At 42.4% G+C, this 14448-nt stretch overlaps 69 non-coding genes across 69 annotated transcripts; all 69 read left to right on the top strand.

Moving 5' to 3' along the window:
* Positions 1 to 50: 50 nt before the first annotated feature.
* Positions 51 to 122, top strand: TRNAC-GCA (transfer RNA cysteine (anticodon GCA)). The gene has a single exon. It is a non-coding gene; the product is annotated as a tRNA-Cys (tRNA).
* A 76-nt stretch (positions 123 to 198) lies between these two features.
* Positions 199 to 270, top strand: TRNAC-GCA (transfer RNA cysteine (anticodon GCA)). Its single transcript has one exon. It is a non-coding gene; the product is annotated as a tRNA-Cys (tRNA).
* Positions 271 to 346: 76 nt separating this feature from the next.
* Positions 347 to 418, top strand: TRNAC-GCA (transfer RNA cysteine (anticodon GCA)). Its single transcript has one exon. It is a non-coding gene; the product is annotated as a tRNA-Cys (tRNA).
* A 67-nt stretch (positions 419 to 485) lies between these two features.
* Positions 486 to 557, top strand: TRNAC-GCA (transfer RNA cysteine (anticodon GCA)). Its single transcript has one exon. It is a non-coding gene; the product is annotated as a tRNA-Cys (tRNA).
* Positions 558 to 633: 76 nt separating this feature from the next.
* On the top strand, positions 634 to 705 carry TRNAC-GCA (transfer RNA cysteine (anticodon GCA)). The gene has a single exon. It is a non-coding gene; the product is annotated as a tRNA-Cys (tRNA).
* A 76-nt stretch (positions 706 to 781) lies between these two features.
* On the top strand, positions 782 to 853 carry TRNAC-GCA (transfer RNA cysteine (anticodon GCA)). The gene has a single exon. It is a non-coding gene; the product is annotated as a tRNA-Cys (tRNA).
* Positions 854 to 929: 76 nt separating this feature from the next.
* On the top strand, positions 930 to 1001 carry TRNAC-GCA (transfer RNA cysteine (anticodon GCA)). The gene has a single exon. It is a non-coding gene; the product is annotated as a tRNA-Cys (tRNA).
* A 76-nt stretch (positions 1002 to 1077) lies between these two features.
* Positions 1078 to 1149, top strand: TRNAC-GCA (transfer RNA cysteine (anticodon GCA)). Its single transcript has one exon. It is a non-coding gene; the product is annotated as a tRNA-Cys (tRNA).
* Positions 1150 to 1216: 67 nt separating this feature from the next.
* On the top strand, positions 1217 to 1288 carry TRNAC-GCA (transfer RNA cysteine (anticodon GCA)). The gene has a single exon. It is a non-coding gene; the product is annotated as a tRNA-Cys (tRNA).
* A 76-nt stretch (positions 1289 to 1364) lies between these two features.
* On the top strand, positions 1365 to 1436 carry TRNAC-GCA (transfer RNA cysteine (anticodon GCA)). The gene has a single exon. It is a non-coding gene; the product is annotated as a tRNA-Cys (tRNA).
* A 76-nt stretch (positions 1437 to 1512) lies between these two features.
* Positions 1513 to 1584, top strand: TRNAC-GCA (transfer RNA cysteine (anticodon GCA)). The gene has a single exon. It is a non-coding gene; the product is annotated as a tRNA-Cys (tRNA).
* A 67-nt stretch (positions 1585 to 1651) lies between these two features.
* On the top strand, positions 1652 to 1723 carry TRNAC-GCA (transfer RNA cysteine (anticodon GCA)). Its single transcript has one exon. It is a non-coding gene; the product is annotated as a tRNA-Cys (tRNA).
* Positions 1724 to 1799: 76 nt separating this feature from the next.
* On the top strand, positions 1800 to 1871 carry TRNAC-GCA (transfer RNA cysteine (anticodon GCA)). The gene has a single exon. It is a non-coding gene; the product is annotated as a tRNA-Cys (tRNA).
* A 76-nt stretch (positions 1872 to 1947) lies between these two features.
* On the top strand, positions 1948 to 2019 carry TRNAC-GCA (transfer RNA cysteine (anticodon GCA)). Its single transcript has one exon. It is a non-coding gene; the product is annotated as a tRNA-Cys (tRNA).
* Positions 2020 to 2095: 76 nt separating this feature from the next.
* On the top strand, positions 2096 to 2167 carry TRNAC-GCA (transfer RNA cysteine (anticodon GCA)). The gene has a single exon. It is a non-coding gene; the product is annotated as a tRNA-Cys (tRNA).
* Positions 2168 to 2243: 76 nt separating this feature from the next.
* On the top strand, positions 2244 to 2315 carry TRNAC-GCA (transfer RNA cysteine (anticodon GCA)). The gene has a single exon. It is a non-coding gene; the product is annotated as a tRNA-Cys (tRNA).
* Positions 2316 to 2382: 67 nt separating this feature from the next.
* Positions 2383 to 2454, top strand: TRNAC-GCA (transfer RNA cysteine (anticodon GCA)). Its single transcript has one exon. It is a non-coding gene; the product is annotated as a tRNA-Cys (tRNA).
* Positions 2455 to 4337: 1883 nt separating this feature from the next.
* On the top strand, positions 4338 to 4409 carry TRNAC-GCA (transfer RNA cysteine (anticodon GCA)). The gene has a single exon. It is a non-coding gene; the product is annotated as a tRNA-Cys (tRNA).
* A 76-nt stretch (positions 4410 to 4485) lies between these two features.
* TRNAC-GCA (transfer RNA cysteine (anticodon GCA)) lies at positions 4486 to 4557 on the top strand. The gene has a single exon. It is a non-coding gene; the product is annotated as a tRNA-Cys (tRNA).
* A 67-nt stretch (positions 4558 to 4624) lies between these two features.
* Positions 4625 to 4696, top strand: TRNAC-GCA (transfer RNA cysteine (anticodon GCA)). Its single transcript has one exon. It is a non-coding gene; the product is annotated as a tRNA-Cys (tRNA).
* Positions 4697 to 4772: 76 nt separating this feature from the next.
* TRNAC-GCA (transfer RNA cysteine (anticodon GCA)) lies at positions 4773 to 4844 on the top strand. Its single transcript has one exon. It is a non-coding gene; the product is annotated as a tRNA-Cys (tRNA).
* A 76-nt stretch (positions 4845 to 4920) lies between these two features.
* TRNAC-GCA (transfer RNA cysteine (anticodon GCA)) lies at positions 4921 to 4992 on the top strand. Its single transcript has one exon. It is a non-coding gene; the product is annotated as a tRNA-Cys (tRNA).
* A 67-nt stretch (positions 4993 to 5059) lies between these two features.
* On the top strand, positions 5060 to 5131 carry TRNAC-GCA (transfer RNA cysteine (anticodon GCA)). The gene has a single exon. It is a non-coding gene; the product is annotated as a tRNA-Cys (tRNA).
* Positions 5132 to 5207: 76 nt separating this feature from the next.
* On the top strand, positions 5208 to 5279 carry TRNAC-GCA (transfer RNA cysteine (anticodon GCA)). The gene has a single exon. It is a non-coding gene; the product is annotated as a tRNA-Cys (tRNA).
* A 76-nt stretch (positions 5280 to 5355) lies between these two features.
* Positions 5356 to 5427, top strand: TRNAC-GCA (transfer RNA cysteine (anticodon GCA)). The gene has a single exon. It is a non-coding gene; the product is annotated as a tRNA-Cys (tRNA).
* A 76-nt stretch (positions 5428 to 5503) lies between these two features.
* Positions 5504 to 5575, top strand: TRNAC-GCA (transfer RNA cysteine (anticodon GCA)). Its single transcript has one exon. It is a non-coding gene; the product is annotated as a tRNA-Cys (tRNA).
* Positions 5576 to 5651: 76 nt separating this feature from the next.
* Positions 5652 to 5723, top strand: TRNAC-GCA (transfer RNA cysteine (anticodon GCA)). The gene has a single exon. It is a non-coding gene; the product is annotated as a tRNA-Cys (tRNA).
* A 67-nt stretch (positions 5724 to 5790) lies between these two features.
* On the top strand, positions 5791 to 5862 carry TRNAC-GCA (transfer RNA cysteine (anticodon GCA)). Its single transcript has one exon. It is a non-coding gene; the product is annotated as a tRNA-Cys (tRNA).
* Positions 5863 to 5938: 76 nt separating this feature from the next.
* On the top strand, positions 5939 to 6010 carry TRNAC-GCA (transfer RNA cysteine (anticodon GCA)). The gene has a single exon. It is a non-coding gene; the product is annotated as a tRNA-Cys (tRNA).
* Positions 6011 to 6086: 76 nt separating this feature from the next.
* Positions 6087 to 6158, top strand: TRNAC-GCA (transfer RNA cysteine (anticodon GCA)). Its single transcript has one exon. It is a non-coding gene; the product is annotated as a tRNA-Cys (tRNA).
* A 67-nt stretch (positions 6159 to 6225) lies between these two features.
* On the top strand, positions 6226 to 6297 carry TRNAC-GCA (transfer RNA cysteine (anticodon GCA)). The gene has a single exon. It is a non-coding gene; the product is annotated as a tRNA-Cys (tRNA).
* A 76-nt stretch (positions 6298 to 6373) lies between these two features.
* Positions 6374 to 6445, top strand: TRNAC-GCA (transfer RNA cysteine (anticodon GCA)). The gene has a single exon. It is a non-coding gene; the product is annotated as a tRNA-Cys (tRNA).
* Positions 6446 to 6521: 76 nt separating this feature from the next.
* On the top strand, positions 6522 to 6593 carry TRNAC-GCA (transfer RNA cysteine (anticodon GCA)). Its single transcript has one exon. It is a non-coding gene; the product is annotated as a tRNA-Cys (tRNA).
* Positions 6594 to 6669: 76 nt separating this feature from the next.
* TRNAC-GCA (transfer RNA cysteine (anticodon GCA)) lies at positions 6670 to 6741 on the top strand. Its single transcript has one exon. It is a non-coding gene; the product is annotated as a tRNA-Cys (tRNA).
* Positions 6742 to 6817: 76 nt separating this feature from the next.
* On the top strand, positions 6818 to 6889 carry TRNAC-GCA (transfer RNA cysteine (anticodon GCA)). Its single transcript has one exon. It is a non-coding gene; the product is annotated as a tRNA-Cys (tRNA).
* Positions 6890 to 6956: 67 nt separating this feature from the next.
* TRNAC-GCA (transfer RNA cysteine (anticodon GCA)) lies at positions 6957 to 7028 on the top strand. Its single transcript has one exon. It is a non-coding gene; the product is annotated as a tRNA-Cys (tRNA).
* Positions 7029 to 7104: 76 nt separating this feature from the next.
* Positions 7105 to 7176, top strand: TRNAC-GCA (transfer RNA cysteine (anticodon GCA)). The gene has a single exon. It is a non-coding gene; the product is annotated as a tRNA-Cys (tRNA).
* Positions 7177 to 7252: 76 nt separating this feature from the next.
* Positions 7253 to 7324, top strand: TRNAC-GCA (transfer RNA cysteine (anticodon GCA)). Its single transcript has one exon. It is a non-coding gene; the product is annotated as a tRNA-Cys (tRNA).
* Positions 7325 to 7400: 76 nt separating this feature from the next.
* TRNAC-GCA (transfer RNA cysteine (anticodon GCA)) lies at positions 7401 to 7472 on the top strand. The gene has a single exon. It is a non-coding gene; the product is annotated as a tRNA-Cys (tRNA).
* A 1908-nt stretch (positions 7473 to 9380) lies between these two features.
* On the top strand, positions 9381 to 9452 carry TRNAC-GCA (transfer RNA cysteine (anticodon GCA)). The gene has a single exon. It is a non-coding gene; the product is annotated as a tRNA-Cys (tRNA).
* A 76-nt stretch (positions 9453 to 9528) lies between these two features.
* TRNAC-GCA (transfer RNA cysteine (anticodon GCA)) lies at positions 9529 to 9600 on the top strand. Its single transcript has one exon. It is a non-coding gene; the product is annotated as a tRNA-Cys (tRNA).
* A 76-nt stretch (positions 9601 to 9676) lies between these two features.
* TRNAC-GCA (transfer RNA cysteine (anticodon GCA)) lies at positions 9677 to 9748 on the top strand. Its single transcript has one exon. It is a non-coding gene; the product is annotated as a tRNA-Cys (tRNA).
* A 76-nt stretch (positions 9749 to 9824) lies between these two features.
* TRNAC-GCA (transfer RNA cysteine (anticodon GCA)) lies at positions 9825 to 9896 on the top strand. The gene has a single exon. It is a non-coding gene; the product is annotated as a tRNA-Cys (tRNA).
* Positions 9897 to 9963: 67 nt separating this feature from the next.
* TRNAC-GCA (transfer RNA cysteine (anticodon GCA)) lies at positions 9964 to 10035 on the top strand. The gene has a single exon. It is a non-coding gene; the product is annotated as a tRNA-Cys (tRNA).
* Positions 10036 to 10111: 76 nt separating this feature from the next.
* TRNAC-GCA (transfer RNA cysteine (anticodon GCA)) lies at positions 10112 to 10183 on the top strand. The gene has a single exon. It is a non-coding gene; the product is annotated as a tRNA-Cys (tRNA).
* A 76-nt stretch (positions 10184 to 10259) lies between these two features.
* TRNAC-GCA (transfer RNA cysteine (anticodon GCA)) lies at positions 10260 to 10331 on the top strand. Its single transcript has one exon. It is a non-coding gene; the product is annotated as a tRNA-Cys (tRNA).
* A 75-nt stretch (positions 10332 to 10406) lies between these two features.
* Positions 10407 to 10478, top strand: TRNAC-GCA (transfer RNA cysteine (anticodon GCA)). The gene has a single exon. It is a non-coding gene; the product is annotated as a tRNA-Cys (tRNA).
* Positions 10479 to 10554: 76 nt separating this feature from the next.
* TRNAC-GCA (transfer RNA cysteine (anticodon GCA)) lies at positions 10555 to 10626 on the top strand. The gene has a single exon. It is a non-coding gene; the product is annotated as a tRNA-Cys (tRNA).
* Positions 10627 to 10693: 67 nt separating this feature from the next.
* Positions 10694 to 10765, top strand: TRNAC-GCA (transfer RNA cysteine (anticodon GCA)). Its single transcript has one exon. It is a non-coding gene; the product is annotated as a tRNA-Cys (tRNA).
* A 76-nt stretch (positions 10766 to 10841) lies between these two features.
* On the top strand, positions 10842 to 10913 carry TRNAC-GCA (transfer RNA cysteine (anticodon GCA)). Its single transcript has one exon. It is a non-coding gene; the product is annotated as a tRNA-Cys (tRNA).
* A 76-nt stretch (positions 10914 to 10989) lies between these two features.
* TRNAC-GCA (transfer RNA cysteine (anticodon GCA)) lies at positions 10990 to 11061 on the top strand. The gene has a single exon. It is a non-coding gene; the product is annotated as a tRNA-Cys (tRNA).
* A 67-nt stretch (positions 11062 to 11128) lies between these two features.
* TRNAC-GCA (transfer RNA cysteine (anticodon GCA)) lies at positions 11129 to 11200 on the top strand. The gene has a single exon. It is a non-coding gene; the product is annotated as a tRNA-Cys (tRNA).
* A 76-nt stretch (positions 11201 to 11276) lies between these two features.
* TRNAC-GCA (transfer RNA cysteine (anticodon GCA)) lies at positions 11277 to 11348 on the top strand. Its single transcript has one exon. It is a non-coding gene; the product is annotated as a tRNA-Cys (tRNA).
* A 67-nt stretch (positions 11349 to 11415) lies between these two features.
* On the top strand, positions 11416 to 11487 carry TRNAC-GCA (transfer RNA cysteine (anticodon GCA)). Its single transcript has one exon. It is a non-coding gene; the product is annotated as a tRNA-Cys (tRNA).
* Positions 11488 to 11563: 76 nt separating this feature from the next.
* Positions 11564 to 11635, top strand: TRNAC-GCA (transfer RNA cysteine (anticodon GCA)). The gene has a single exon. It is a non-coding gene; the product is annotated as a tRNA-Cys (tRNA).
* Positions 11636 to 11711: 76 nt separating this feature from the next.
* Positions 11712 to 11783, top strand: TRNAC-GCA (transfer RNA cysteine (anticodon GCA)). Its single transcript has one exon. It is a non-coding gene; the product is annotated as a tRNA-Cys (tRNA).
* Positions 11784 to 11850: 67 nt separating this feature from the next.
* On the top strand, positions 11851 to 11922 carry TRNAC-GCA (transfer RNA cysteine (anticodon GCA)). Its single transcript has one exon. It is a non-coding gene; the product is annotated as a tRNA-Cys (tRNA).
* Positions 11923 to 11998: 76 nt separating this feature from the next.
* TRNAC-GCA (transfer RNA cysteine (anticodon GCA)) lies at positions 11999 to 12070 on the top strand. Its single transcript has one exon. It is a non-coding gene; the product is annotated as a tRNA-Cys (tRNA).
* A 76-nt stretch (positions 12071 to 12146) lies between these two features.
* Positions 12147 to 12218, top strand: TRNAC-GCA (transfer RNA cysteine (anticodon GCA)). Its single transcript has one exon. It is a non-coding gene; the product is annotated as a tRNA-Cys (tRNA).
* A 76-nt stretch (positions 12219 to 12294) lies between these two features.
* Positions 12295 to 12366, top strand: TRNAC-GCA (transfer RNA cysteine (anticodon GCA)). Its single transcript has one exon. It is a non-coding gene; the product is annotated as a tRNA-Cys (tRNA).
* A 67-nt stretch (positions 12367 to 12433) lies between these two features.
* Positions 12434 to 12505, top strand: TRNAC-GCA (transfer RNA cysteine (anticodon GCA)). The gene has a single exon. It is a non-coding gene; the product is annotated as a tRNA-Cys (tRNA).
* Positions 12506 to 12581: 76 nt separating this feature from the next.
* Positions 12582 to 12653, top strand: TRNAC-GCA (transfer RNA cysteine (anticodon GCA)). Its single transcript has one exon. It is a non-coding gene; the product is annotated as a tRNA-Cys (tRNA).
* A 76-nt stretch (positions 12654 to 12729) lies between these two features.
* Positions 12730 to 12801, top strand: TRNAC-GCA (transfer RNA cysteine (anticodon GCA)). Its single transcript has one exon. It is a non-coding gene; the product is annotated as a tRNA-Cys (tRNA).
* A 223-nt stretch (positions 12802 to 13024) lies between these two features.
* On the top strand, positions 13025 to 13096 carry TRNAC-GCA (transfer RNA cysteine (anticodon GCA)). The gene has a single exon. It is a non-coding gene; the product is annotated as a tRNA-Cys (tRNA).
* Positions 13097 to 13319: 223 nt separating this feature from the next.
* On the top strand, positions 13320 to 13391 carry TRNAC-GCA (transfer RNA cysteine (anticodon GCA)). Its single transcript has one exon. It is a non-coding gene; the product is annotated as a tRNA-Cys (tRNA).
* Positions 13392 to 13458: 67 nt separating this feature from the next.
* On the top strand, positions 13459 to 13530 carry TRNAC-GCA (transfer RNA cysteine (anticodon GCA)). The gene has a single exon. It is a non-coding gene; the product is annotated as a tRNA-Cys (tRNA).
* A 76-nt stretch (positions 13531 to 13606) lies between these two features.
* On the top strand, positions 13607 to 13678 carry TRNAC-GCA (transfer RNA cysteine (anticodon GCA)). The gene has a single exon. It is a non-coding gene; the product is annotated as a tRNA-Cys (tRNA).
* Positions 13679 to 13754: 76 nt separating this feature from the next.
* On the top strand, positions 13755 to 13826 carry TRNAC-GCA (transfer RNA cysteine (anticodon GCA)). The gene has a single exon. It is a non-coding gene; the product is annotated as a tRNA-Cys (tRNA).
* A 76-nt stretch (positions 13827 to 13902) lies between these two features.
* On the top strand, positions 13903 to 13974 carry TRNAC-GCA (transfer RNA cysteine (anticodon GCA)). The gene has a single exon. It is a non-coding gene; the product is annotated as a tRNA-Cys (tRNA).
* Positions 13975 to 14448: the final 474 nt, after the last annotated feature.

The raw sequence follows: 14448 nt of genomic DNA, 5'->3' as shown, positions 1-14448 counted from the left end.
TTTCCAATGACTAATAAAATATTGAAAACAACGTCAGTTCGTGTATACATGGGGGAATAGCTCAGTGGTAGAGCATTCGACTGCAGATCGAGAGGTACTTGGTTCAAACCCGAGTTCCCCCTTCCAGACCGTTCATGTTGTTTAATATTTTCCAATGACTAATAAAATATTCAAAACAACATCAATCCGTGTATACATGGGGGAATAGCTCAGTGGTAGAGCATTCGACTGCAGATCGAGAGGTCCTTGGTTCAAACCCTAGTTCCCCCTTCCAGACCGTTCATGTTGTTTAATATTTTCCAATGACTAATAAAATATTGAAAACAACGTCAGTCCGTGTATACATGGGTGAATAGCTCAGTGGTAGAGCATTCGACTGCAGATCGAGAGGTCCTTGGTTCAAACCCGAGTTCCCCCTTCCAGACCGTTCATGTTGTTTAATATTTTCCAATGACTAATAAAATATTGAAAACAACGTCAAAGATGGGGGAATAGCTCAGTGGTAGAGCATTCGACTGCAGATCCAGAGGTCCTTGGTTCAAACCCTAGTTCCCCCTTCCAGACCGTTCATGTTGTTTAATATTTTCCAATGACTAATAAAATATTGAAAACAACGTCAGTCCGTGTATACATGGGTGAATAGCTCAGTGGTAGAGCATTCGACTGCAGATCGAGAGGTCCTTGGTTCAAACCCGAGTTCCCCCTTCCAGACCGTTCATGTTGTTTAATATTATCCAATGACTAATAAAATATTGAAAACAACGTCAATCCGTGTATACATGGGGGAATAGCTCAGTGGTAGAGCATTCGACTGCAGATCGAGAGGTACTTGGTTCAAACCCGAGTTCCCCCTTCCAGACCGTTCATGTTGTGTAATATTTTCCAATGACTAATAAAATATTCAAAACAACATCAATCCGTGTATACATGGGGGAATAGCTCAGTGGTAGAGCATTCGACTGCAGATCGAGAGGTCCTTGGTTCAAACCCTAGTTCCCCCTTCCAGACCGTTCATGTTGTTTAATATTTTCCAATGACTAATAAAATATTGAAAACAACGTCAGTCCGTGTATACATGGGTGAATAGCTCAGTGGTAGAGCATTCGACTGCAGATCGAGAGGTCCTTGGTTCAAACCCGAGTTCCCCCTTCCAGACCGTTCATGTTGTTTAATATTTTCCAATGACTAATAAAATATTGAAAACAACGTCAAAGATGGGGGAATAGCTCAGTGGTAGAGCATTCGACTGCAGATCCAGAGGTCCTTGGTTCAAACCCTAGTTCCCCCTTCCAGACCGTTCATGTTGTTTAATATTTTCCAATGACTAATAAAATATTGAAAACAACGTCAGTCCGTGTATACATGGGGGAATAGCTCAGTGGTAGAGCATTCGATTGCAAAACGAGTGATCCTTGGTTCAAACCCGAGTTCCCCCTTCCAGACCGTTCATGTTGTTTAATATTTTCCAATGACTAATAAAATATTGAAAACAACGTCAATCCGTGTATACATGGGGGAATAGCTCAGTGGTAGAGCATTCGACTGCAGATCGAGAGGTCCTTGGTTCAAACCCGAGTTCCCCCTTCCAGACCGTTCATGTTGTTTAATATTTTCCGATGACTAATAAAATATTGAAAACAACGTCAAAGATGGGGGAATAGCTCAGTGGTAGAGCATTCGACTGCAGATCGAGAGGTCCTTGGTTCAAACCCGAGTTCCCCCTTCCAGACCGTTCATGTTGTTTAATATTTTCCAATGACTAATAAAATATTGAAAACAACGTCAATCCGTGTATACATGGGGGAATAGCTCAGTGGTAGAGCATTCGACTGCAGATCGAGAGGTCCTTGGTTCAAACCCGAGTTCCCCCTTCCAGACCGTTCATGTTGTTTAATATTTTCCAATGACTAATAAAATATTGAAAACAACGTCAATCCGTGTATACATTGGGGAATAGCTCAGTGGTAGAGCATTCGACTGCAGATAGAGAGGTCCTTGGTTCAAACCCGAGTTCCCCCTTCCAGACCGTTCATGTTGTTTAATATTTTCCAATGACTAATAAAATATTCAAAACAACATCAATCCGTGTATACATGGGGGAATAGCTCAGTGGTAGAGCATTCGACTGCAGATCGAGAGGTCCTTGGTTCAAACCCTAGTTCCCCCTTCCAGACCGTTCATGTTGTTTAATATTTTCCAATGACTAATAAAATATTGAAAACAACGTCAGTCCGTGTATACATGGGTGAATAGCTCAGTGGTAGAGCATTCGACTGCAGATCGAGAGGTCCTTGGTTCAAACCCGAGTTCCCCCTTCCAGACCGTTCATGTTGTTTAATATTTTCCAATGACTAATAAAATATTGAAAACAACGTCAAAGATGGGGGAATAGCTCAGTGGTAGAGCATTCGACTGCAGATCCAGAGGTCCTTGGTTCAAACCCTAGTTCCCCCTTCCAGACCGTTCATGTTGTTTAATATTTTCCAATGACTAATAAAATATTGAAAACAACGTCAGTCCGTGTATACATGGGTGAATAGCTCAGTGGTAGAGCATTCGACTGCGGGAGTTGCGTTCGAGCTTTTGGAGAGTGCAGGTCGTTCGATTTTGCGCTCCGTGTTTTCGTCGCGCTAAGCCTAAGCGGGGTATTTTCCCAATTTATTTTTCTTTCGGTTATTATTCGTGCATTTAAATCTATAGTTGTTAATTTATTAATTTGGTAATCCCTCCTGGGTGTTTCTACCCAGGATGGACGCATTCAAGAGATCGGTTTTTATTGATTTTAAAAGAAATCTACCAAGTTTTGAAGTTGTGTCTACGGCGGTGATTGCGAACTTTGGTCTCGATTGTGCATCTGCTTTAGTTGTCTGTGATGAGGGTGGTTACATTCTCACCTTGAAGACTTTGGCCGATGTCGAGGGCGTTATTGATTCGGGCTTGGATATTGACGGTGAGATATATGAAATTTCAAGCGTTTCTGCGAAGACGGTGACTGTCGCCTTTTCGGACTTACCTGAGTTTGTGACTGATGAAGCCGTTTTATCCAAATTAACGTCGCTTGGCTGTGAAATCAAGGGTCCGCTTGTTTGGCATCGAAAGGCATCATTCTATTGCGGAGTTCGTACCGTTCGTGTTACCTAACCTGAGAGTCTGTCATCATTACCATATCGCTTACGAGTTGCCGATGCTGTTGGTCGGGAGAAGTTTTACGCTGTCCGACATGATTCTCAGTTGAAAATATGTAATAAATGTTATTCTCCTGACCATATTTATCGCAATTGTCCGGATTTCAAGTGCTTCAAGTGCGAGAAGCAGGGTCATGTTGTTCGGGAGTGTCCACTTTGGCCCCGTATGGCGTCCCGCGACTCTGATACGGCGGCTGTCGGTGGTGCGGACGGTGACGCGATGGTCGTTGATCCTGTCTCAGTCGCTATTCCTCAGGGTTCTTCGGTCCGGGCTGGTGGCGGTGAGTCTTCAGTCGTCGGCGCCGGTCTCAAGTCTGATCCGCGTCGGGGTGCTAAGCATTCGTTGTCGTCTAGTGATGGTGATTTCGGAAAGAAAATGTCTTCTTCTGGCTCTGCTCCGAAAGTAAAGAAAGTTCCCTCTAAAATGCCTCTGGTCCCTTTCGAGGGTCATCGCCGGCCTGATTGGTGGCCTAAGGAGGTTGTCTGGCCTCCATCTTCAGAGAACGAATATTACGCCCGGGTGTGTCGGTATCAGGGTCAGCCTGTTACCAGTCCTCTGTATAAGGACTTTGTGATCCCGGATGATTACGGTTTTAAGCAATAAGTTCCGGAATTACGATGGTCACTTTTCTGAATGTATTACAGAATTTTCTTTGTTATGTCGGGTATCATTCTTTGTTAGTTATTTTCAATACGGTTTTTTTCAATTATTTCTCTCATTTACATGCTGTTCGATGTTTATTTTTGCCTATTTTCGTTTATTATTACTAAAACCAGAATGCAATGAATGATCGTACAAGATTTGTACCTATTATTTCTTTGATGTGTCGTAGGATGACATTTTTTATTCGCTGTTATCTCTTCAATATCTTTATTTGTATTCTCGTTGCTTTTTTCTGACCGATTTGTCATTTATTACTCGTGAATTTTTCTCTTTATATATTCTGTCAATTGTTGCATAATGCTTCTTTGTAACATACACGCGTTGTGTATTTTTTAATGATATAATTAAAAAAAAAAAAAAAAGCATTCGACTGCAGATCGAGAGGTCCTTGGTTCAAACCCGAGTTCCCCCTTCCAGACCGTTCATGTTGTTTAATATTATCCAATGACTAATAAAATATTGAAAACAACGTCAATCCGTGTATACATGGGGGAATAGCTCAGTGGTAGAGCATTCGACTGCAGATCGAGAGGTCCTTGGTTCAGACCCGAGTTCCCCCTTCCAGACCGTTCATGTTGTTTAATATTTTCCAATGACTAATAAAATATTCAAAACAACGTCAATCCGTGTATAAATGGGGGAATAGCTCAGTGGTAGAGCATTCGACTGCAGATCGAGAGGTCCTTGGTTCAAACCTGAGTTCCCCCTTCCAGACCGTTCATGTTGTTTAATATTTTCCGATGACTAATAAAATATTGAAACCAACGTCAAAGATGGGGGAATAGCTCAGTGGTAGAGCATTCGACTGCAGATCGAGAGGTCCATGGTTCAAACCCGAGTGCCCCCTTCCAGACCGTTCATGTTGTTTAATATTTTCCAATGACTAATAAAATATTCAAAACAACGTCAATCCGTGTATACATGGGGGAATAGCTCAGTGGTAGAGCATTCGATTGCAGATCGAGTGGTCCTTGGTTCAAACCCGAGTTCCCCCTTCCAGACCGTTCATGTTGTTTAATATTTTCCAATGACTAATAAAATATTGAAAACAACGTCAATCCGTGTATACATGGGGGAATAGCTCAGTGGTAGAGCATTCGACTGCAGATCGAGAGGTCCTTGGTTCAAACCCGAGTTTCCCCTTCCAGACCGTTCATGTTGTTTAATATTTTCCGATGACTAATAAAATATTGAAAACAACGTCAAAGATGGGGGAATAGCTCAGTGGTAGAGCATTCGACTGCAGATCGAGAGGTCCTTGGTTCAAACCCGAGTTCCCCCTTCCAGACCGTTCATGTTGTTTAATATTTTCCAATGACTAATAAAATAGTGAAAACAACGTCAATCCGTGTATACATGGGGGAATAGCTCAGTGGTAGAGCATTCGACTGCAGATCCAGAGGTCCTTGGTTCAAACTCTAGTTCCCCCTTCCAGACCGTTCATGTTGTTTAATATTTTCCAATGACTAATAAAATATTGAAAACAACGTCAATCCGTGTATACATGGGGGAATAGCTCAGTGGTAGAGCATTCGACTGCAGATCGAGAGGTCCTTGGTTCAAACCCGAGTTCCCCCTTCCAGACCGTTCATGTTGTTTAATATTTTCCAATGACTAATAAAATATTGAAAACAACGTCAATCCGTGTATACATGGGGGAATAGCTCAGTGGTAGAGCATTCGACTGCAGATCGAGAGGTCCTTGGTTCAAACCCGAGTTCCCCCTTCCAGACCGTTCATGTTGTTTAATATTTTCCAATGACTAATAAAATATTCAAAACAACGTCAATCCGTGTATAAATGGGGGAATAGCTCAGTGGTAGAGCATTCGACTGCAGATCGAGAGGTCCTTGGTTCAAACCTGAGTTCCCCCTTCCAGACCGTTCATGTTGTTTAATATTTTCCGATGACTAATAAAATATTGAAACCAACGTCAAAGATGGGGGAATAGCTCAGTGGTAGAGCATTCGACTGCAGATCGAGAGGTCCTTGGTTCAAACCCGAGTGCCCCCTTCCAGACCGTTCATGTTGTTTAATATTTTCCAATGACTAATAAAATATTCAAAACAACGTCAATCCGTGTATACATGGGGGAATAGCTCAGTGGTAGAGCATTCGATTGCAGATCGAGTGGTCCTTGGTTCAAACCCGAGTTCCCCCTTCCAGACCGTTTATGTTGTTTAATATTTTCCAATGACTAATAAAATATTGAAAACAACGTCAATCCGTGTATACATGGGGGAATAGCTCAGTGGTAGAGCATTCGACTGCAGATCGAGAGGTCCTTGGTTCAAACCCGAGTTTCCCCTTCCAGACCGTTCATGTTGTTTAATATTTTCCGATGACTAATAAAATATTGAAAACAACGTCAAAGATGGGGGAATAGCTCAGTGGTAGAGCATTCGACTGCAGATCGAGAGGTCCTTGGTTCAAACCCGAGTTCCCCCTTCCAGACCGTTCATGTTGTTTAATATTTTCCAATGACTAATAAAATAGTGAAAACAACGTCAATCCGTGTATACATGGGGGAATAGCTCAGTGGTAGAGCATTCGACTGCAGATCCAGAGGTCCTTGGTTCAAACTCTAGTTCCCCCTTCCAGACCGTTCATGTTGTTTAATATTTTCCAATGACTAATAAAATATTGAAAACAACGTCAATCCGTGTATACATGGGGGAATAGCTCAGTGGTAGAGCATTCGACTGCAGATCGAGAGGTCCTTGGTTCAAACCCGAGTTCCCCCTTCCAGACCGTTCATGTTGTTTAATATTTTCCAATGACTAATAAAATATTGAAAACAACGTCAATCCGTGTATACATGGGGGAATAGCTCAGTGGTAGAGCATTCGACTGCAGATCGAGAGGTCCTTGGTTCAAACCCTAGTTCCCCCTTCCAGGCCGTTCATGTTGTTTAATATTTTATAATGACTAATAAAATATTGAAAACAACGTCAATCCGTGTATACATGGGGGAATAGCTCAGTGGTAGAGCATTCGACTGCAGATCGAGAGGTCCTTGGTTCAAACCCGAGTTTCCCCTTCCAGACCGTTCATGTTGTTTAATATTTTCCGATGACTAATAAAATATTGAAAACAACGTCAAAGATGGGGGAATAGCTCAGTGGTAGAGCATTCGACTGCAGATCGAGAGGTCCTTGGTTCAAACCCGAGTTCCCCCTTCCAGACCGTTCATGTTGTTTAATATTTTCCAATGACTAATAAAATAGTGAAAACAACGTCAATCCGTGTATACATGGGGGAATAGCTCAGTGGTAGAGCATTCGACTGCAGATCCAGAGGTCCTTGGTTCAAACTCTAGTTCCCCCTTCCAGACCGTTCATGTTGTTTAATATTTTCCAATGACTAATAAAATATTGAAAACAACGTCAGTCCGTGTATACATGGGTGAATAGCTCAGTGGTAGAGCATTCGACTGCAGATCGAGAGGTCCTTGGTTCAAACCCGAGTTCCCCCTTCCAGACCGTTCATGTTGTTTAATATTATCCAATGACTAATAAAATATTGAAAACAACGTCAATCCGTGTATAAATGGGGGAATAGCTCAGTGGTAGAGCATTCGACTGCAGATCGAGAGGTCCTTGGTTCAAACTCTAGTTTTTCCCTTCCAGACCGTTCATGTTGTTTAATATTTTCCAATGACTAATAAAATATTGAAAACAACGTCAATCCGTGTATAAATGGGGGAATAGCTCAGTGGTAGAGCATTCGACTGCTGATCCAGCGTCTTGGTGGAGTTGCGTTCGAGCTTTTGGAGAGTGCAGGTCGTTCGATTTTGCACTCCGTGTTTTCGTCGCGCTAAGCCTAAGCGGGGTTTTTTGCCAATTTATTTTTCTTTCGGTTATTATTCGTGCATTTAATTCAATAGTTGTTAATTTATTAATTTGGTAATCCCTCCTGGGTGTTTCTACCCAGGATGGACGCATTCAAGGGATCGGTTTTTATTGATTTTAAACGAAATCTACCAAGTTTTGAAGTTGTGTCTACGGCGGTGATTGCGAACTTTGGTCTCGATTGTGCTTCTGCTTTAGTTGTCTGTGATGAGGGAGGTTACATTCTCACCTTGAAGATTTTGGCCGATGTCGAGGGCGTTATAGATTCGGGCTTGGATATTGATGGTGAGATATATGAAATTTCAAGCGTTTCTGCGAAGACTGTGACTGTCGCCTTTTCGGACTTACCTGAGTTTGTGACTGATGAAGCCGTTTTATCCAAATTAACGTCGCTTGGCTGTGAAATCAAGGGTCCGCTTGTGTGGCATAAAAAGGCATCATTCTATTGCGGACTTCGTACCGTTCGTGTTACCTTACCTGAGAATCTGTCATCATTACCATATCGCTTACGAGTTGCCGATGCTGTTGGTCGAGAGAAGTTTTACGCTGTCCGACATGATTCTCAGTTGAAAATATGTAATAAGTGTTATTCTCCTGACCATATTTATCGCCATTGTCCTGATTTCAAGTGCTTTAAGTGCCAGAAGCAGGGACATGTTGTTCGGGAGTGTCCTTTATGGCCCCGGATGGCATCCCGTGATTTAGAAGCGGCGTCTGGCGGTGGTGGTGACGGTGAAGCGATGGTCGTCGATCCTGCCTCAGTCGCTATTCCTCAAGGTTCTCCGGTCCGGGCCGGTAGCGGTGAATCTTCCATCGTCGATGCCGGTGTCAAGTCTGATCCGCGTCGGAGTGCTAAGCATTCGCTGTCGTCAAGCGATGGCGATGTCGGTCAGAAGCTGTCTTCTTCTTCTGGCTCTGCTACGAAGGTTCAAAGGGTTCCCGTTGCTATGCGTCTGTACCCTTTCAAGGGTCATCGCCGGCCTGAGTGGTGGCCTAAGGAGGTTGCTTGGCCGCCATCTTCAGAGAACGAATTTTTTGCTCGGGCGTGTCGGTATCAGGGTCAGCCTGTTACCAGTCCTCTGTATAAGGACTTTGTGATCCCGGATGATTACGGTTTCAAAGTATAAGTTACAAAGTAATGGTGTTGGATTTTCTTAATGTTTTGCGGCCTTTTCTGTGTTCTGTCGGTTCTAAGCCTTTGCTTCTCATTTTCAATAAGGATTTTTTTTTTCGTTAATTTATTTCTTCTTAATCGTCTTTACTGCTGTTTAATATCTAATTTAGCCTATTTTTGTTCATGAATTCTTTCTACAACATGTACTGCCTAATAGTGTTTGATACGTTGCTTAATTTTTTTATTTCTCACAATTGTTTAATCAATATTATCTACTCGTTGTTCTTTCTTTATCGATGTTCTTTTTCGCGACCGATTTTTCAAATGTTACTTCGTATTTTTTTCTTGTTCTATTATCTTGTTGCATTTCGCTTTTTGTACCATACACGCGTTGTGTATTTTTTTAATGATATAATTAAAAAAAAAAAAAAAAAAAAAAAGCATTCGACTGCAGATCGAGAGGTCCTTGGTTCAAACCCGAGTTCCCCCTTCCAGACCGTTCATGTTGTTTAATATTTTCCAATGACTAATAAAATATTGAAAACAACGTCAATCCGTGTATACATGGGGGAAAAGCTCAGTGGTAGAGCATTCGACTGCAGATCGAGAAGTCCTTGGTTCAAACCCGAGTTCCCCCTTCCAGACCGTTCATGTTGTTTAATATTTTCCAATGACTAATAAAATATTGAAAACAACGTCAATCCGTGTATACATGGGGGAATAGCTCAGTGGTAGAGCATTCGACTGCAGATAGAGAGGTCCTTGGTTCAAACCCGAGTTCCCCCTTCCAGACCGTTCATGTTGTTTAATATTTTCCAATGACTAATAAAATATTGAAAACAACGTCAATCCGTGTATACATGGGGGAATAGCTCAGTGGTAGAGCATTCGACTGCAGATCGAGAGGTCCTTTGTTCAAACCTGAGTTCCCCCTTCCAGGCCGTTCATGTTGTTTAATATTATCCAATGACTAATAAAATATTGAAAACAACGTCAATCCGTGTATACATGGGGGAATAGCTCAGTGGTAGAGCATTCGACTGCAGATCGAGAGGTACTTGGTTCAAACCCGAGTTCCCCCTTCCAGACCGTTCATGTTGTTTAATATTTTCCGATGACTAATAAAATATTGAAAACAACGTCAAAGATGGGGGAATAGCTCAGTGGTAGAGCATTCGACTGCAGATCGAGAGGTCCTTGGTTCAAACCCGAGTTCCCCCTTCCAGACCGTTCATGTTGTTTAATATTTTCCAATGACTAATAAAATATTCAAAACAACGTCAATCCGTGTATACATGGGGGAATAGCTCAGTGGTAGAGCATTCGATTGCAGATCGAGTGGTCCTTGGTTCAAACCCGAGTTCCCCCTTCCAGACCGTTCATGTTGTTTAATATTTTCCAATGAGTAATAAAATATTGAAAACAACGTCAATCCGTGTATACATGGGGGAATAGCTCAGTGGTAGAGCATTCGACTGCAGATCGAGAGGTCCTTGGTTCAGACCCGAGTTCCCCTTCCAGACCGTTCATGTTGTTTAATATTTTCCAATGACTAATAAAATATTCAAAACAACGTCAATCCGTGTATACATGGGGGAATAGCTCAGTGGTAGAGCATTCGACTGCAGATCGAGAGGTCCATGGTTCAAACCCGAGTTCCCCCTTCCAGACCGTTCATGTTGTTTAATATTTTCCAATGACTAATAAAATATTGAAAACAACGTCAATCCGTGTATACATGGGGGAATAGCTCAGTGGTAGAGCATTCGACTGCAGATCGAGAGGTCCTTGGTTCAAACCCGAGTTCCCCCTTCCAGACCGTTCATGTTGTTTAATATTTTCCGATGACTAATAAAATATTGAAACCAACGTCAAAGATGGGGGAATAGCTCAGTGGTAGAGCATTCGACTGCAGATCGAGAGGTCCTTGGTTCAAACCCGAGTTCCCCCTTCCAGACCGTTCATGTTGTTTAATATTTTCCAATGACTAATAAAATATTCAAAACAACGTCAATCTGTGTATACAAGGGGGAATAGCTCAGTGGTAGAGCATTCGATTGCAGATCGAGTGGTCCTTGGTTCAAACCCGAGTTCCCCCTTCCAGACCGTTCATGTTGTTTAATATTTTCCAATGACTAATAAAATATTGAAAACAACGTCAATCCGTGTATACATGGGGGAATAGCTCAGTGGTAGAGCATTCGACTGCAGATCGAGAGGTCCTTGGTTCAAACCCGAGTTCCCCCTTCCAGACCGTTCATGTTGTTTAATATTTTCCGATGACTAATAAAATATTGAAAACAACGTCAAAGATGGGGGAATAGCTCAGTGGTAGAGCATTCGACTGCAGATCGAGAGGTCCTTTGTTCAAACCCGAGTTCCCCCTTCCAGGCCGTTCATGTTGTTTAATATTATCCAATGACTAATAAAATATTGAAAAGAACGTCAATCCGTGTATACATGGGGGAATAGCTCAGTGGTAGAGCATTCGACTGCAGATCGAGAGGTACTTGGTTCAAACCCGAGTTCCCCCTTCCAGACCGTTCATGTTGTTTAATATTTTCCGATGACTAATAAAATATTGAAAACAACGTCAAAGATGGGGGAATAGCTCAGTGGTAGAGCATTCGACTGCAGATCGAGAGGTCCTTGGTTCAAACCCGAGTTCCCCCTTCCAGACCGTTCATGTTGTTTAATATTTTCCAATGACTAATAAAATATTCAAAACAACGTCAATCCGTGTATACATGGGGGAATAGCTCAGTGGTAGAGCATTCGATTGCAGATCGAGTGGTCCTTGGTTCAAACCCGAGTTCCCCCTTCCAGACCGTTCATGTTGTTTAATATTTTCCAATGACTAATAAAATATTGAAAACAACGTCAATCCGTGTATACATGGGGGAATAGCTCAGTGGTAGAGCATTCGACTGCAGATCGAGAGGTCCTTGGTTCAAACCCGAGTTCCCCCATCCAGACCGTTCATGTTGTTTAATATTTTCCGATGACTAATAAAATATTGAAAACAACGTCAAAGATGGGGGAATAGCTCAGTGGTAGAGCATTCGACTGCAGATCGAGAGGTCCTTGGTTCAAACCCGAGTTCCCCCTTCCAGACCGTTCATGTTGTTTAATATTTTCCAATGACTAATAAAATATTGAAAACAACGTCAATCCGTGTATACATGGGGGAATAGCTCAGTGGTAGAGCATTCGACTGCAGATCGAGAGGTCCTTGGTTCAAACCCGAGTTCCCCCTTCCAGACCGTTCATGATGTTTAATATTTTCCAATGACTAATAAAATATTGAAAACAACGTCAATCCGTGTATACATGGGGGAATAGCTCAGTGGTAGAGCATTCGACTGCAGATAGAGAGGTCCTTGGTTCAAACCCGAGTTCCCCCTTCCAGACCGTTCATGTTGTTTAATATTTTCCAATGACTAATAAAATATTGAAAACAACGTCAATCCGTGTATACATGGGGGAATAGCTCAGTGGTAGAGCATTCGACTGCAGATCGAGAGGTCCTTTGTTCAAACCCGAGTTCCCCCTTCCAGGCCGTTCATGTTGTTTAATATTTTCCAATGACTAATAAAATATTGAAAACAACGTCAAAGATGGGGGAATAGCTCAGTGGTAGAGCATTCGACTGCAGATCGAGAGGCCCTTGGTTCAAACCCGAGTTCCCCCTTCCAGACCGTTCATGTTGTTTAATATTTTCCAATGACTAATAAAATATTGAAAACAACGTCAATCCTTGTATACATGGAGGAATAGCTCAGTGGTAGAGCATTCGACGGCAGATCGAGAGGTCCTTGGTTCAAACCCTAGTTCCCCCTTCCAGACCGTTCATGTTGTTTAATATTTTCCAATGACTAATAAAATATTGAAAACAACGTCAATCCCTGTATACATGGGGGAATAGCTCAGTGGTAGAGCATTCGAATGCAGATCGTGTGGTCCTTGGTTCAAACCCGAGTTCCCCCTTCCAGACCGTTGATGTTGTTTAATATTTTCCAATGAATAATAAAATATTGAAAACAACGTCAATCCGTGTATACATGGGGGAATAGCTCAGTGGTAGAGCATTCGACTGCAGTACTAGAGGTCCTTGGATCAAACCCGATGTCCCCCTTCCAGACCGTTCATGTTGTTTAATATTTTCCAATGATAATAAAATATTGAAAACAACGTCAATCCGTGTATACATGGGGGAATAGCTCAGTGGTAGAGCATTCGACTGCAGTACGAGAGGTCCTTGGTTCAAACCCGAGTTCCCCCTTCCAGACCGTTCATGTTGTTTAATATTTTCCAATGAATAATAAAATATTGAAAACAACGTCAATCCGTGTATACATGGGGGAATAGCTCAGTGGTAGAGCATTCGACTGCAGTACGAGAGGTCCTTGGATCAAACCCGATGTCCCCCTTCCAGACCGTTCATGTTGTTTAATATTTTCCAATGATAATAAAATATTGAAAACAACGTCAATCCGTGTTTACATGGGGGAATAGCTCAGTGGTAGAGCATTCGACTGCAGATCGAGAGGTCCTTGGTTCAAACCCGAGTTCCCCCTTCCAGACCGTTCATGTTGTTTAATATTTTCCAATGACTAATAAAATATTGAAAACAACGTCAAAGATGGGGGAATAGCTCAGTGGAAGAGCATTCGACTGCAGATCGAGCAGTCCTTGTTTCAAACCCGAGTTCCCCCTTCCAGACCGTTCATGTCGTTTAATATTTTCCAATGACTAATAAAATATTGAAAACAACGTCGATCCGTGTTTACATGGGGGAATAGCTCAGTGGTAGAGCATTCGACTGCAGATCGAGAGGTCCTTGGTTCAAACCCGAGTTCCCCCTTCCAGACCGTTCATGTTGTTTAATATTTTCCAATGACTAATAAAATATTGAAAACAACGTCAATCCGTGTATACATGGGGGAATGGCTCAGTGGTAGAGCATTCGACTGCAGATCGAGAGGTCCTTGGTTCAAAACCGAGTTCCCCCTTCCAGACCGTTCATGTTGTTTAATATTTTCCAATGACTAATAAAATATTTAAAACAACGTCAATCCGTGTATACATGGAGGAATAGTTCAGTGGTAGAGCATTCGACTGCAGATCGAGAGGTCCTTGGTTCAAACCCGAGTTTCCCCTTCCAGACCGTTCATTTTGGTTAATATTTTCCAATGACTAATAAAATATTGAATAACCATTCCTTCCTTCATAGTGCCAGGCAAAGAGTTCCGGGACTCGCAATCGGAAATTAAGTGGAGAAAATCATCTTTTATTAACGGGAGAAAAAATAGGTTAAAGTCAACCGTAAATCCGTCAGGACTGGGAGCCTTTCCCCGACTCATCCCAAATTATATGGGCATCACACGTCTGACAACTTGCCCCGTCCACCCGACCGCTAACAAGGTCGGCGAGTAAACGAGTGGCGGACGGTGAAGATTAACCTCTACTATATAAATCGGAATAATAGCGAATACCTTCGCCCCTAATATCCTGATTATCGGTAAGCGTAACACCATCCGACAAAAGCAAAGAAGCCATATAACGTTGTTGCTGACGATACTTTTCGAGCCGTAAAAAATAGCTAGTCGGACGTTCACCCTCGTCTAAAGAGCT

The sequence above is a fragment of the Leiobunum rupestre genome, chromosome 3 (genome assembly GCF_980474605.1).
Source record: "Leiobunum rupestre chromosome 3, qqLeiRupe1.1.hap1, whole genome shotgun sequence".
Taxonomy (NCBI): Eukaryota; Metazoa; Arthropoda; class Arachnida; order Opiliones; family Sclerosomatidae; genus Leiobunum; species Leiobunum rupestre.
Note: the sequence above shows the minus strand (reverse complement) of the source record. Positions and strands in the feature narration are given on the sequence as shown.